Source organism: Phyllostomus discolor, chromosome 9 (assembly GCF_004126475.2).
Source record: "Phyllostomus discolor isolate MPI-MPIP mPhyDis1 chromosome 9, mPhyDis1.pri.v3, whole genome shotgun sequence".
In the NCBI taxonomy this organism is placed as follows: domain Eukaryota; kingdom Metazoa; phylum Chordata; class Mammalia; order Chiroptera; family Phyllostomidae; genus Phyllostomus; species Phyllostomus discolor.
Genome location: NC_040911.2, coordinates 59,488,967 through 59,498,658, shown reverse-complemented (window position 1 = coordinate 59,498,658; position 9,692 = coordinate 59,488,967). Strand labels below are relative to the sequence as shown.

Sequence of the window (9,692 nt, the reverse complement as noted above, 5' to 3'; positions counted from 1 at the left end):
AAAGGCTTCTATGATGTTTCCTGTCTGGAGCAGAGTTGACCCAGGGTGGCCAGAATCACCATGCCTATAGGTGATACACACAAGGGCTTCAGTGGAGCCACCCTAGGCAGATGATTGTTCTTTGAGGTTGCATTGCAGTAGTTGTGATTCCATGCTTACATCCAGAAAGGAGCTTTTAAATTAGAACAATTTCATAAGCATCAAGGATGTAAGGAAGTACATTTAGCCCCCTAGGAAAATTAAGCCATTTAACATTATACACTGACATGCTTCTTCAAAAAAAATTCAGCATCTCCTCTTAAAGGATTCATTCCCAGCACCCATTTCTTTAGCAGCATGTTACACAGGAGATGCGCCATTTCTGTTTTTTGCTTTTTTGAATATTGTAACTCTTTTAATATCTCCTTTTTGTAAATGAGGCTGGTGGATCAGTACAGACTGCTGATGTGTTACTAAAACTTGGGCCTGAATCTCATTTACCCAGGGAAACCCAGGCCACAGAGGAATAGATAGAAAGTCATATATTCAGATTTTGTGGACCAAAAAGGATAAATCAACAATACTGTCCTGTCAAATAGAGGTAACTGTGCAACAACTCTGAGCCTCTCATCTCCCATGTATTCCAAAGGGACAGGTCCCTCAATTTCTGAACTATATGCATCCTCACACTGCTGCCAGAGTGGCAGCTCCCTGTAGACTAGCACTGAGAGGGTTTTTTTTTTTACAGATTTCTAGATTTTTATTTTTCTTTGCATTTAGAATGAATGAATGAATGAATAGAATTTCTTATTATACTATATTTTCTTTCAAGACTTGTGTTTGTTTGGTTTTATTGGTGAGCATCAATGTCACATTACCTGTCACTTTCCAGTATTTGTAGGTCAGCAGTGCCATGAGACCACTGGAAAGAACAGCCCTGTCTGCACAGGGCTGGAACTTCTCTTTCACCATGGGGTAGAAGTATGGATGCTCCATGGACTCTTTGTCAGTCAGTCTCTGTTGATCATTGTGTCACCAAAGTTTGTCTAAAGACCTAGAGCCTTGGGAATGATGAGGTGTCTCTTCTCACTATGGCTAAAGTTTTCCCAGTGCTTCTGTAAATGTTGTCCTAGGATGTCATTAAAGTGAGGATCTAGGTCTGTGTGATTTTTTTTTTCAGATACCCATACAGCTCATCTGTTCCCAGAACTTTAGCAATACAATAAGCTGGTTGTAGTTGTCCTGTCTGTGAAGGAAGGGTTCTTTTCAAAAAATCGTGCTCCCTAACATACAGCCTAAATTCTACATATCCAAGCTAAAATCATACATCTAATAGCCCACAAGAGCTCTGGTCCCTTAGACACAATGTCTTTATGTCTCTGGCCACAAAGATATTATACTCCTGTGCAGGATGGTAGAATTCTGCCAGACACCAGCCTATCAGTTACAGCTCTTTCTGTTGGTGATCTATCATGACTGGTTGTGATGTCTCACGTCTCTGTGCCTGATTCCCTTGCTGTGACAGTAATCCAGAACTTTAAGTAGTTCACACATATAAACTTGGACATCAAAGTTTGTCAAGATCTGGCAGAGTTGCTCAAAATCTGTATTATTGATATATTCAATATCAAAGCTCATGTTTGTGCCAAAGGGTCCTTCACAGTGTCAATCAATTTAATGATATTCCATCATGAAGTTTCTCTAGACTCTTAATCTCTCATTTTATCTTCTTTTTCTTCACTGGCTTAAGAATTTTTACAACCATTCTCTGTTGGTGATGTTAATGGCCTCCAAATACTTCTCTATACTTTCCTTACCAAGTTTTCCAACCATTTGGTAATCACCTAGATTACCTCAGCTCAGGACATGAGCTTCATAGTCCCAGTACTCAGGATGTTCACCACAGCACCTCAGCCTAGACCTATAGATGGGTGCCCTACAGCCCTTGGCAGGCCAGGAATGGGGAGCTTCTGTACCCCAAGGGTGGTGGCTTGTGGAGGGCTAGGAGCAGTGGGGAAAGGAGGAGTGGAGAGGCAGGTGGGTTGGACAGGGAAGGGCTTGGAGGCGCTGTGGGTGGTGCTCGCAATGCATGGCAGCCTCAACTGGTACTGCAGTGGCACAGGCAGGAAAGGAAATGCTCTGGCCAAGAAAGGATATGCTCCATTTCAGAATTATTTACTTTTTATGTCATCACACTTCACTGTATATGTTAATCTCAGGGTTATTTCAAATAAGTACACTTATTCAAATGCTAAATATGATTTTATGACTGCAGAGGGGGGGTTCTCTGAGGTTCTTATTTTTGCATGTATAGGTCACTGTTAAAGTTCATGCAAAAGGGTGTGTGGAAGATCATTCTGGAACTCCTGAGGAGCTCCAGTGAAGCATGATTCTGGAATTCCTGTAAGCAAAAGTTGTTCCCACTTAGGCTACTTTGTTTACCTTTGAAGAACTAATGTTCAATTATTTCAGAAAAGGTTGCTTTGGAAAGTGGCCACTCTAATCTCCTCCCTTTAAAGCCAGTTATACTTATTTTAAAGCCAGAGGTTAAGTTTTTTTTTTTTTTTTATTCCAGGTCAACAAAGCTAAGTAATGGTAGATGCAGATCTGGAAAACTAAATGGTTCTGTTTCCACTCATGTGTTCTTTGGGCTGTAACCCCTCATCTTTTCTTTTTTTTAAAAGATTTTATTTATTTATTTTTAGGGAGGGAAGAGAGGGAGATAGAGATAGAGAGAGAGAGAGAAACATCAATGTGCAGTTGCTGGGGGTTATGGCCTGCAACCCAGGAATGTACCCTGGCTGGGAATCGAACCTGGGACACTTTGGTTCCCAGCCCACACTCAATCCACTGAGCTAAGCCAGCCAGGGCTGTAACCCCTCATCTTATAATTTAACCTCAGTGTGGGGCTTATCTAAACAGTGGGTTCATGTGTGTTGAGGGCACAAGCAAGAGCCGGTACACGACTTCTGGGTCTCTCTCATTTTTTCTAGCCAACAGTTAGAAATAACAGGCAGTTCTTAAAGACTGGTATAGATTGTTTAAGTAATAAAGATTAAATACACATAGAATAAAATCAGTGGGGAAGGTGTACTTAGATTTTGTGGCTCTTGAAACTGAAGCTGAGCATAGCATTATAACTCATATAATAGGTAACACTTGGAATATGAGCTCTATTTGGGGATTCAGGTGAGAAACACAGAAAGAGTGTGGTGTAGAAAGAGGTTGAGAAGTTCATGTGTCATGGAAGAGAGCTAGGGGTGTTGAAATTGATTTGCAATGCAATAACTGGTCCCAGTATTCCATAATGTAGATCCTTGCTGCATAAACACTGAACACTTGCAGAACCTTATCTTTAGGGACTGACCTCTACCTTCTGTTGCTATATTAATCTTCTACTAATTTCAAGCATTGTACAAAGATACAAGTTATAGTCCATGTCCATAAAAGCTCTCATTGCAGATGAAGGAGGACTTAAATCAGGGGTCAATCAATCTTTACAGGACACCTGACTTGTGTGGCTCAGTTGGTGGGGTATCATCCTGCATAGTGAAGGGTTGTTGGTTCAATTCCTGGTCAGGGCACATGCCTGGGTTGTGGGTTCAGTCCCAGATAGGGCATGGAGGGATTGCATGTGAGGGGCAATCGATCGATGTTTCTCTCACACATCAATGCTTCTCTCCCTCTCTTTTACCTTCTATTTCCCTCTCTCTAAAAATAAAATCTAAAATAAATAAATAAATAAATAAATCTTTGAAGTTGACATTAAAGTTCACATAATGTACAGAGGCACAGACTTTCTGTGGGAGACAGAGAATCTTCACAGAAAGGATGTCTTTTACCTGAGTCCTGAATGAATATGGGTTTCCAAGAAGAGACAAAGTGAAGGTTGATCTGTGTGTAAAGCATAGCTATTTCCCCATTTCCAGTAGCTAAGGGACCATTTTTCTCCTTCCCCCATATACTGATTAGGAACTCTTATGGCATCTATTATCATGGGCAGCACGGAGAGGATCTCATTTACATACAAGAGTTCCAAGGTGATACAAAAGCTTTGCCACTCCTTCCCACCCCTTACGCAGCTTCTGTTGTCAATGACCCAGAGTCTCAAGGCAGGGTCTGGGAGATCTTTAACTACATTGAGTGTCCATTAATTCTGGTCCACATGAACCCATATCAGCACATCAGTATTGAAATAACATGTCTACTCAGCAAGCAGCAGCTTCAGGATAACCCTCAACCTCTTTCCCTTTTTCACCCATATAGCCACACCCAGAACTCTTAGTGCAAATTCTAGGGCTTCCATTATTCCCACTTATAAAACTGTTCAGTAGTATATACTCTTCTGGACAAACTTATGATATTTTTATGCAACAGCCATTTCATGACCAAAGGGTAAAAGTACAATTCCTACAAGAGTTTTCTGGAACCCACTTGTATGTTTTGATTCTCTTGGTCTGTACCCAACCTGCTCCTCTCCAGGATTTTTTTTTTTATTGATCAAAAGAAACTTTAAATTTGAAATAAAGTTGTCAGGACATGCTGAGAAGTTTGCATTGTCATGAAGTAATTAATTCTGTTTGTAATTTGAAAATACCCTCAGAGAGAATGAACAGTAGGCCAGGAGATGGATGAGTTAACTGTGCACCAGAAGAGTTGGAAATATTCATCCAACTGCACCTCTGCTTTGCATCCAAGCTTTATTGCTATGTGGGTGCTTATGTAATTTTTGATGGCTTAGCAAGGACCACCCTGGTAAATAAGCCAACACTCCCTTTGAGGAGCATATCTACTCAGTGCTGGCTGGCTGTCTAACATGAGACTCAAAAAGCCCCTTATTTAAAAGGCTGCACCTTTACTTTGCTAGCAGACCTCCTTGGCAAGAACATATGGGCACTTTCCCAGTGCCTCTCCCTTAGCAACTAGAAATTAGAAAAAACAGCCTGCGTTGGCACTGCTATGTTACTCATCGGTTATCGTTTATCTGATAGTTTCCATAATTATTTTCTTTTATCAGTTTTGGAAAGTATGTCTTTATATTGGGAGCTCCAGTGAACACAATGCTTTTTAGAGAGAAACAAACTGAAGCAGCAGAGTTTCTTTGCACTTAATTTTAAGCAGGTTCTATAAAGTCACTAAAGTCCTGCTCCTGAGGGTGATTTTTGTGATCACTGCCTTTTCTTCTCAAGAGAAGTTCCCCACAGCTGCTGAAAGGTCTGTCCATTCTTCTTCCTTTGCAGAGGTGGTAGTAGTGATTCAGGATACTATACCTAAATATGATACAACTTTGTGTGAGATATATTTCTCTGAATCTAAGAGGTTCTCCCATTTGAGCAGCAGCTTGGCGTCACTTGGAAGAAAGTACATAAGCATATAATATCAGCACTCTCAAACTTAGTATCATTGTACTACTTTCACAAAAGCCTCACCAACAGACTTCTGAATTAGACTGTTAAATTGTTCGTTGCATAGCCCATCTTTTAGAAATGAATTGAATAAAGATTTTTCTTTCTATAATTTTATTAATCTAAAAAGCTTAAAAATAAATGTTGGTCTTTCCCACTATTCTATCTAAGAATTTTACTTGGACTCATGTCTCTTTAAATAGCACAAGTGAGAGTATTCAGGTTGTTGACAGTCACAAAGCACAAAATTGTGCTCTTGCATTGCCTACTGCATAAGTTCCCCTTCTCTGAATTTTTCAGAACGTCTGCATTTATCCTCCTAGGAGCAGTCTCCAAACATTCTGCTGACAAAGTTGGTGTATAAATACCCCAGTGCCTCCATCCTTCTTGGAGGACAGTGCTGGGGCAGATGTCCTGCTCTGGCTCCCTCAGGTTCCCAAAAAGGTGAAGCCCCAGGTGCCCATCATGATGTCTGGCTTAAATATTCAACTATTATTGGCCTTTTTCCTGTCCCTTTCTCTCATCCCCACTCCACAACCAGTTTTCTAACATCTTTCAAATAAGCAATTTGAAACCATCTCCTTGTCCCTGGGTCTGCTTTAGGAAGAATCTAAATCATAACAGATGATACAACTAGACCCAATGTTGCTTTAAGAGCTATGATTTTATTTTTTTATTGTTCAATTACAGTTGTCCCAATTTCCCTCCCATTACTCTCCCCTGCCATACTCACCTCCACCTCCCACATTCAATCCTTCCCCTCCCTGTCTTTGTTCATGGGTCCTTTATACATGTTTCTTGACAACCTTTCCCCTTCTTTCCCCTGTTATCCACCCTCTCTTCTGGTTATTGTCAGTTTGTTCTTTATTTCAATGTCTCTGGTTATATTTTGCTTTTTTGTTTGTTTTGTTGATTAGATTCCACTTATAGGTGAGATCATGTGGTATGATTTTAAAAGATTTTATTTTATCTCATAGACTGAAATTTCTTCAAATGAATTTGATTGTATAAGATGGATTAAAGCAAAGCTGCTATAGTACAAGCATCAAAAAAGGAGAGATTTATGTATTGTTTCTTTGTTAATAATATGAATATGTAGTGAAAATTTAAAAAATCTACTTCAAAAAATAAAAGAACTTGGTAAAGTTGTTGGACACATGAACGCATACAGACATTTACTTTTTTTCTACTCTATCAATAAGTAATTAGAAATAAAGTAGAAATAGTGTTTTACCTACAAAGAAGGCAAATGTATAAATTAGTTAGAAATATGTTTATCAAGAAACAACTAGACCCTATATAACTGATACAAGATGCAAAACCTATATCCATATTTTTATTATAAGATATAAAATAACAATGAAGCTAATGGAGAGACACAGCATAAGAAGATTTAATATCACAGTAATATTGCATGCTCACCAAAATAATGTGTAAATACTATCATTCTAATTGGTATTTGAGTGAAGTATTCTATCTGAATTCCATAAATGACTGTATAATTTATACAGAATAACCTACATTTAAGGGTAGTTAAGAATCATATATTTAAAAATAACAGTGAGTGTGCTATGTTTTGTCAATTTTTAGATACTAAGAGCTATTTAATCAATCACCACGTCAATGGTAGATTAGAAGGACCCTATGAAGAATCCAACCACCAGTCTGTGTATGAATATTTAATATGTGACAAAATGTAATTCATCAGGAAAGCATTAGATCATTAATAAATAGCACTGGTATAGCTGTTAGTTCTCTGGAAGAAGATAAAATTGGGCATCTGTTAACATTTACACAAAATTAAAATCCAGTCTGATCAAAGGCTTGAATGTAAACAATGGATAATTACATTCTTATGAGAAAATCTGGGAGGATACATGGATATTTTATGTTTGACAGAAGCCATTTAACCACAATGAAACAGAATGTTTAAAAGAAATGATGGTTGTGTGTTATGGAAAATTTTTAAAAGCATGGGGAAAATGCCATAAAAATACCAATTGAGATAAAGGGCTAACATCCATTTTATAAAATGAGAATTTTCAAATGGTCCAGAGAAAGAAAATGCAGGAAAAATGGGAAAAGGAGTAAAGCAGATCATTTAAAGGGAAACAAATCCAAATGGACAATGCATATTTTCAGGAACAACTGTAAAGGACCCATGAACAAAACCAAGGATGGGGGGAATCAGGGAAGGGAGGTGGGGATGGTTGGGGTGGAGAGCAATTGTGGGAGGAATATGCAGACAACTGTACTTGAGCAACAATACAATTTTAAAAATGGAAGAAAAACAAAGAAAACATGCCCAAATTCACTAATTATGAGAAAAAGACAAATTTTCTGACAGTAAAAAAAAATCACTTGCTACTTTTGTTAAAGTGATTAATACTCCCTTTTGCTGGCAGTGTTGTGGGGAAAAGTTTCCCTCATACATTGTTAGTGAAAATATAAAGTGCCACAGAGATATGAAACATTTTTTAATTGTAAAATTCATATACCATGGAAATATTGCAACATTGTTACTAGTTCCAAACAATGAAAATACATTTAGGTGTGTATCAAAAAAAGACAAGTGAAACAAATCTTCAAGCATCCAAACACTGGAATGCAGTGCAATCATGACAAAGAGGGAGGCAGGGCTCTCTTATGTTGATATGGAGCCATCTCCAAGGTTTACAAAGGAATGGCATGCAATAAGGAGCTATGCCTGTGCCTGTATCTGCATGTCTACCGGAATAACAACCTGGAAAGAGTAATCACAAAGAGTTAATGGTGATTTCCTGTGAGAAGACGAGAGGATCTTTGGAGAAGAGATTTCGTTTTTTATTGAATTTTTCTTTGTAATCTCTTTTTTATCTTTTGAGTGTATTTTTAATTAAAAACAGTTAATATTTTAAAAGTCCAAAAATAGAGGCAAAAATACATTAAGGAAATATTAATAAAAATAAACCAGGTCTAAATGAGACCATTAGAAGCATGAATACTGATCAGAGGAGATGTTAGGGAAATATAAACAAGTACTCTAGAGAGAGCTTTCTGACCTGCTAATTTGAGAGTGAGAGTAAAAGAAGAAACAAACAGTGATGTTGAGATGCCTGGCCCCTGAAAGCTTTTAGCAACAGAAAAGGAAACAAAGCAAAATTAGGTTATAGGGTGGGATACCTCGGGTTTGTCGTCATCCATCAGCAATTACTTTTGAGATGGTGCTCAAAGCTAGGCATGGCCAGTCATGTTCATTATTTCCCACCACCAGCCTGTCATTAATTGGTTAAGCTATGGCAGAGGGTGATATCACCTAACCAGTTCACCAAGGAAGAATATATGGATTGCCAAGGTTAGGATGGTGAGGGTCCTAATAGCACCCTGGTTTTCTCAAGTTCACTGTGTATGAGTGCCTGAGGGTTTTTCAGTAACTCAGCATTTGGAGCTCAGTATCCCAGCCTCACACTCTAGAATTTCGGGTATTTTTCATATCACAAGGTATTTCATGTGTACCTGAAAAAGCTCTTCGTCTTCCTCTTGCTGATGCTCATTCTCCACAAAGCTTCTATTTTCTCTACTACCAGCAAAACCATTGGCTCTTATTCCCACAACTTTGGCCATTTTCACAAAAGTAATGAAGGAACCCCCCTTTCTGTTTCTTACTCATATCTTGTTTCACTAAAGTTACTTGTGGAGACAGTTCCTACATTTTTTTCTGCCATTCCTTTAGTTTGGCATCTTTATCTTAAGAAATCTTATCATGTTCTCATCCAGATTATCTTCCCTGCTAAACATTCCTGCTCACCAACTTTTCACTCATGCTAAGACTTATCTGGATTGAAACCAGGACTCTGCCTGCTATTCATGCAATTGTGGGACAGACTAAAGCAAGTTAGTGACCAAAGACATCAGAGAAATAAGGGTTCCAACAGAGACGTGGGTCTTCACAGAAACTCAGTTTCAAGGAGAAAATAGGTTAAAGATGATGCTTATGAGACTGAGCCATTAAGGTAGGCAGTTAGCAAAGCACCAGAAATCTTTGAGAATTGTGGCCCAGTCCTCAGTCCCAAACTTAGGATGAATGATAATTAAAGAATTTACAGCAACAAGAGTAGATTATTCTTTCAGCACCAACTATAAGGAAGGACAGAAAAGAAGTGTTGGTGTATTGAGGTATAATAGTTGTTGGCAGAACTCCACTTTAAGATAAAGATGGTTAAATACTTTTTTAGGTTGACAGCAAAAACAGAAGAAAGGCTGAGAATAATCATACAATGCAAGAATGAGAGAATGAGTGATGAGTCATCTTTATAAAGTTGTTCAGAG

At 38.4% G+C, this 9,692-nt stretch overlaps 1 pseudogene; it reads right to left on the bottom strand.

Annotated features, from left to right (window-relative positions):
* Positions 1 to 222: 222 nt before the first annotated feature.
* Positions 223 to 8,987, bottom strand: LOC114506041 (annotated as a pseudogene).
* Between the last annotated feature and the right edge of the window lie 705 nt (positions 8,988 to 9,692).